Source organism: Vulpes lagopus, chromosome 8 (assembly GCF_018345385.1).
Source record: "Vulpes lagopus strain Blue_001 chromosome 8, ASM1834538v1, whole genome shotgun sequence".
NCBI classification, from domain to species: domain Eukaryota; kingdom Metazoa; phylum Chordata; class Mammalia; order Carnivora; family Canidae; genus Vulpes; species Vulpes lagopus.
Genome location: NC_054831.1, coordinates 7674212 through 7681511, shown reverse-complemented (window position 1 = coordinate 7681511; position 7300 = coordinate 7674212).

The following is a 7300-nucleotide window of genomic DNA, read 5'->3' as shown; positions in this document are numbered from 1 at the left end:
GTTGGCTCAGTGGTTTAGCGCTGCCTTCAGCCCAGGGCCTGATCCTGGAGACCAGAGATTGAGTCCCATGTCGGGCTCCCTGCATGGAGCCTGCTTCTCCCTCTGCCTGTGTCTCTGCTTCTCTCTCTCTTTCTCTCTCTGAATAAATAAATACAAGTCTTTAAAAAATTATAAAAAAAAAAAACCAGTCTATGCACCTGACATGGCCCCTGGGAGATCCCAGTTGCTCGTAGAGCTCCAAACTCGGGTACCAGTGTATGGATTTGCTCTGCGATGCTGATGTGCAAAACATGCTACATTTTCCCATTTTTCCAAGTTGGATTAAAAATGGCTCAGTCTTCATCTGCCTTATTTATAGGTGGTCAGTTTCACCATTTTGGGGTTGGGTCAGTTGCTGCCCACTTCTCTGCCTCAGTTTCCCCAAGAGTCCCAGAGGGCCATAGGGGTCAAGTGCGTGGCAACTCAGAAGGTTTAAATGGGAGAATTTAGAGTCGGAACACTTTGGTGGGTGTGCTGTGACGCACACACACGGGTTGTGTCTTTCCACAGTGTCTTAATTATGATTATATTGAATCATAAAGTGAGGTTAACATGATGGGAAAGCAGGTTCAGGATTCTGGACTCAAGGACATTTCACTGTGCGTTTAAACTTGGCTTCTTACATGTCACACAAAGCAAAGCACGACACAAAGTCGCACAACAAATGGGATACAACAAGGGGGTAGGCCCTTAACAAAGCAGACGCGAAGTCAGTCTGAGCGTGCAGTCAGACTGCACGAGACGTGGCCTGTCTGGTCTGGATCAGCTCTTGGCACATGCCGTTTACTATGTTCAAGCAGCAGAAGGTCTCTGTTCTGTTCTGAGTTCAAGTAGGCAGAGCCTTTGGCAGCTGTTTGACGTGGTCAGATGTGAGAGGGTCAGCATCTAGAAAGTCTGACAGTGTGCTGCCCAAATCCTCCCATTATTTTAGTTTTTTTTTTTTTCAAGATTTTATTTATTTATAGAGACACAGAGAGGGGGTGGGGCAGAGACACAGGCAGAGGGAGAAGCAGGCTCCAGGCAGGGAGCCCGACGTGGGACTGGATCCCGGGTCTCCAGGATCACACCCTGGGCTGAAGGCGGCGCTAAACCGCTGAGCCACCCGGGCTGCCCCAAATCCTCCCATTTTAAAGGAGCTTAATCAGTCTTGGCACTTTGCAGACTTCCTCTGGTTCTGCTGGTTATCAGTTCCGGGTGCCAACTGCCTGTGCCGGTTTCTGCGATATGCGGTCTTAGCTGCAACGCCCTTGGCTGCTCGTGTCACTGCCTGATGCAAGCCACCGTTTGACACGAGTGACTCCATTTTGCTCTCTACAACTACCCACAAGATAAGGGGATTAAAGGGGGTTGAGAGCTGGGGGCATGAAAGATGGGCCTTTCAGTGGTAATTTTAACCTCTGCAAGCAGCCACTGCTAGAACCGGCCAAGCAGGGCAGAGAATAAGCAGAATGGTTTAGGGGGTGAGGGGGTAAATGGAGAATAACCAGCGTAGGGACTTCTGGGAGTCCTGAAAGGAACCCCCCAGCCTGTGGTCACACTGGTGTTTCTTTTTCTTTTTTTCTTTTCAGTTTTTTCAGAGTGGGGGGAGGGGCAGAGGGAGAAGGAGAATCTTAAGCAGGCTCCATGCCTAGCATGGAGCCCGATTTGGGGGGATTGACTCAGGGAACCCCTGAGATCATGACCTAAACTGAAATAAACAGTCAGAGGCTCAGGGCACCTGGGTGGCTCAATGGCTGAGCATCTGCCTTTGACTCAGGTCATGATCCTGGGATCTTGGGATTGGGTCCTGCATCGGGCTCCCTGCAGGGAGCATGCTTCTCCTTCTGCCTATGTCTCTGCCTCTTTGTGTGTCTCATGAATAGATAAATAAAATCTAACCCCCCTCCCCCCAAAAAAAACAGAGGTTCCACTGACTGAGCCACCTAGGCACCCCACACTGGTGTTTCTTAACTCTAATCTGTGGACCTGAGCCCTCCCAGGCAGGAGCTCACACCTATCTCATGGTCACACAAACCCACAGGTATCATGGGTGGGCCTAGGGTCTTGGCTGTGGGTGAGTTGGAAAAGCTGCACTGCCTTGGGGTGCTGGTGCTTTCCCTGGACATCCTGGTAATGTGGGGGACAGCCTCTCCCTTCCCCACTCAACTAAGTGACCCAGAGGTGGGACCAGTCTCCCTGTAGCAGTCGAGACAGTAGAATAGGCACTAACATCATAGGAACTGTGGGTGAGATACCCCTGGAGCTTTTGCTGTGGCCCGACCTCCAGCTGCACCCTGGCCAGTGAGCCAGGGCCACCTTGGACATCAGAGCCACAGGGCTGGAGGTGGCAACACCAGCCAGTGAGGCCCCGGGGTAGGAGTGTGGGTGGGGTGGACTCCTGCCATGGTGGAGGCCTTTGTCCCTGAGGGACCCTCTGAATTTCTGCTTCTCCAGCTGCTGCTGGAGGACAAATTTGGGGTCATATCCAAGCACTGCCGGAAGATTTAATATATTAGGGGAGGTTACACCTTCAAATTGACCAGCCTTCCTGCTGACAAGGCAGGAAGGTCCCAGGATTAGGGTAACTTGGACATAAATGTAAATGTGATCTTACTTGGCTGCTAGGCAGGTGAAGCTTATGACTTTCCCATCACACTGGTTTTGATATTGTGGAAAAAGAATTAATGTTTCTCAGGGAAAGAACTAGAATGGATTCAGGAAATCCACAAACTTACCTCCATTGAAATTAAATAAAACCTGGGGCAGTGATAGCCTCTTGAAAATTTACTTTATGTCTCTGAGAGCTGTGAGGTTAGCTAATCACAAGAGCCTTCCCTGCGATATTGTCCCTATAGAAAAGAGAGCTTCCAACCAAATTTTTATTATAAGTCAATGCCTAGAACAGTTCACATTCCTGAAAAGGATAAATTCACTTGAAAGGTGGCAATATTTACTTAAAAAAAGAACCGATTCTCCCAAGTCTGCTGAAATTGGTTAAATACTTTCTTTTAAATTCCATATTAACAGTGAGCATGAGCGTGCCTGGGTGGCTCAGTCGGGTAAGTGTGGGACACTTGGTCTGAGCTGGGGTCATGATCTCAGGGTTGTAGGATCAAGCCCCGTGTTACACTCTGCGCTCAAGTGTGGAGTCAGCTTGAGATTCTTTCTCTCCCCCTCCCCTCACTGCTCCCTCTGCTTGCTTGTGTGTGTGCATGTTCTCTCTCTTAGATAAATAAATAAAATCTTTTTTTTTCTTAAAAAAGAAAGGTGAGCATAAAAATAAATCTAGTGTCATGATTATTCTGAGGATCTGATCTAAGGATCAGTAAATACAAGGGACTGAGGATTATAATAAGTAAGCTTAAGCCTATGTGTATACATAGGCAAGTTTCACCTGTTGGAAACAAAGTAACAGTTTTAAAACAGCTTTTTGAGATTTAAAGTGCCCATTAATCAATTCACCCACTGAAAATGTAGAATTCAATGGCTTTTAGTGTATTCAGAGTTGTGCTACCATCACCCTTGTAATCCATATTAAAACATTTCATCATCTGGAACCACCCCCACCCCTGAACCATCAATCCTCAATCCCTCTATGCCCTGAAACCTGGGCAACTACCACCAATCTATTTTCTGTGTCCATAGTGTGTTCTTTAAATAATAAAAATCATGGTGAGAGCTAAACAATCTCACGAATGCTATTGGATTATTTTTCATTAGTAATATATAAATGGCAATTATGGTAACTACATATAACATGTCCATGTTAACAGTTTAAGCCCTTGGTAGATTAAACATGTCTGTTTATATTTTTTCTATCTGTAGTACAAGCAAACTTTTAGGATTGGACAAATGTAAACTTATCCCAATATAATAAAATTATCATAAATTACATATAGTAAAATCTAAATGAGAGATCTTACTATGTATACTTTCAGGATGCTCTTTAATCATCACATTTTACAGTGACGATATCCCTACAGATCCTTCACAGCTCTCCACTGCAGACACCAGTAAAGAGTAAGATGTGAGGAAAAGTAGAAGGAACAATTTATCATATTAGATGCTTAAATAATAATGTTTATATAGAACAGGTGCTGTTCCGAAAGACACTAATTATGAACTCATCTCATCTTAGTCTCTATTTTTACCCCCATTTCATAGATAAGGAAACTGAGATACAGCAAGGCTGAGTCACTTGGTCAATGTCACAAAGCTTAGAGTAGCAGAACCAGGATCTAAACCCAGGATCTAGTTCCAGAGTTTATACTCATTAATAACATTTCTGTCATACACAGTTGGGAGGTTGCCAAAGGTATCAAATATTTATTGAAACTACCAGGTAAGCCAAACCCTTTCATAAAACTGGGACAAGCAAGCCTCCAAGGATCATCCAAAACCTGGCTGAATTCACACTAGGAGCACCCAATGGCCCCATGAGGTTCTCTCCCAAGACAGAGGAAGCAATCGTGAATTTAGAGCAAGAGGGAGACCACTTCTGACTTCTTTCCAGTCTGTGTTTTGTATCTCTCTAGGGTCAGCTTGCCTGTTGGCTTGGGCTGCTGGAGAGGTGGTTTTTTTTTTTTTTTTTAAGATTCTATTTATTTATTTGAGAGAAAGAGAATGAGAGAGAGTGAGCACAAGCAACAGGAGGGCAGAGGGAGAAGCAGACTCCCCACTGAGCAGGGAGCCCAATGTGGGCTCAATCCCAGGACCTTGGGATCATGACTTGAGTTAAAGGCAGATGTTTAACCGACTGAGCCACCCAGATGCCTCTGCCTGATAGTTTTTAAGGAGCTTATCTTGTATATTTAGACGAAAGAGGGTTTCATTTTCTGCCCAACTATTGAGGTGAGAGAGGAAATATCTCCCCGAGGGTGAGCCTAGGAGAGTCAGTTTATGAAATTTGAAAGTAGTTTGGTCTCTTCAGCCTCAGATCTCACCGATTCTGCCCCAAAGGCAGTTTGCGGTGAGAACAGCTCTGCTAGGGGTGGAAATGGACCTGTGTGTTGTGGGGGGAATGGAGAGGAGCTTGGACCAGAGGATGGTCATCAAGGATGGTGGTAAGCAGGTGTGCCTAAGCATCAGAAAGTCAAAGATGCTCACTCCAGCATACAAAGAGAAGGGCAATCAGCATTCCACTGAAGCGCCATCTCAGACTCGGATCTGTCCTATACGGCACCTTTTAGCACCATCAGGTTGTGCCACGATAATTTGCAAAGAATGGCTGATGATGATTATTAGTCCATTTGCATTTCTAAAAGTGTCCTAGAAAAAAAAATAAAGTGTCCTAGAGGCAAGAAATGTTTCATTTTTCAGTGACTGCAACACAAGATGACAGAAATAGTTAATGTGATTTTTATTTCAGTATATTTGACTTTTGAAAATTAATACATTTGATTTTTCTGAAATTTATTTGGATTTAAAACCAAGTTTATACAACTATTTTTTCCCAAATGGGTAGGCAGTTGCCCCAACACTGTTATTGGGTTTGAGGGCACATTTGTTGAGTATTCCCCTCACCAAATTAAACGTTCACTTTTCTCATGCTGAATTCTCACATGTACTTACCTAAGGTTTTGGGCTGCCTTATTGCTTTGCCTGCTTATTTTTGACCATACTGTATTATTCACTGTAGTTTTAAAATATGTTTTAATATTTAGTAGGGCATATCACTCTCAAGATACTCTTCTTTTTCAGGGTTTTCTTTATTCTTTTTTTTCATATTTATTTTCCAGAAGAATTTTAGAATAATTTATCCAAATTCCCCAACTATCCTACCAAGATTTTATGGAATTTTGTTGGATTTACACACAAATGTAAAAAAAAATTGACATCTTTTCAAAATTAAGTTTTCCTATCCAAGAACAAGTATATCTTTCCATTTCCATAGATTGAAGTTTCCTTATCTATGAGGCACCTGAGTGGCTCAGTCGGTGAAGCACTTGGCTCTTGATTTCTGCTCAGATCATGATGTCAGGGTTGTGAGATTGAGCCACACGTTAGGCTCTGTGGTCAGTGTGGAGTCTGCTTCAGATTCTCTCTCTACTTGTGCTCCCTCCTCCCACTAGGACTTGGTTTCTCTCTCTCTTTAAAAAATTTTTTTTAAATCACATATTCCTATACCTTTTTATTAAGTTATTCCTGGATTTTTATAGGTTTTATGGTTATAATAAATGAGATTTTTAAAATGTTTCCTTATTGAGGATTTTTAAAAATTACTGTTATTTTTTATTGGTTATTGCTGACACATGAATAAAACTGTTACTGTTTACATATTAATTTTAAACTTGGACTAATAACTAAATATTCTTATTGAATTAATACTTTTTTATTCTATTATATATACATTTTCTCTGGTGTGAGGGGGGAAGATTTTCTATTATAAATATGTAAATTCTCCCCATAATACTGCATATATTTGACATGCTCTCAATCAAAATTTCAATGTCTTTGTGACTGATGAAAAACTATAAGTTTTCTAAGGAATAATGAATTCATGAAAATGATCAAAAAAGAAAAGTCTTCAGGCAAAAGTCATAGAAACACAAAAATGTGTTATAAGTACTAATTAAGGATGGTTACTGGCTTTTCATGCCATTGTGGTGTGTGTGGTTGACTGTTCCTGGCCATGTCTTCTCACAAGATTATCAGAATCAACCAATTCCTGGCCAAGAAACAAAAGCAGAATCATCCCATTCCCTAGGGAATTCAGCTGAAAACTGGTAATAAAATCAGATACAACTCTAAGGGGAAGCCCTGGAGACGAACCAAGCTGGATCTATAAGACATTGCACATGAGATGGCACACATACTTAAGCTGCATGAAGATCACACATTCTTATCCTAATACTCTGTAAACATCCCTCCTATGTGACCAATAGACATGTTTTATCAGGGAAATGAGTTTTCTCTGTTACTATGCCTCTAAACCAGTATTAGTTCAGTAATAAATGTGAGACCTTTCAGCCGAAAACAAAAATGAAACCAAAAACAGATGTCTTATTGGTAAAGGACTAGATGGGTTGACAAAAATAGAATAGGAGGTTTGGAGATGGACCAAGTTTACAGGGGCAGGTCTCAACTACCTGGGTCTGACAAATAGATTTTAAAAAAATAACAGTGCATTGATAACAGTTCCCACATATGAATTAGAGAAAACAGGCCATCGGTGACACAGAACAACCAGGCAATCAGTGAATCCTCCTGCTGCTGTACGAGGCACTCCCTGCTTATACACCATCCTCACCAGTCACAAGGTGGATGCTTTAGGGGTCACTCG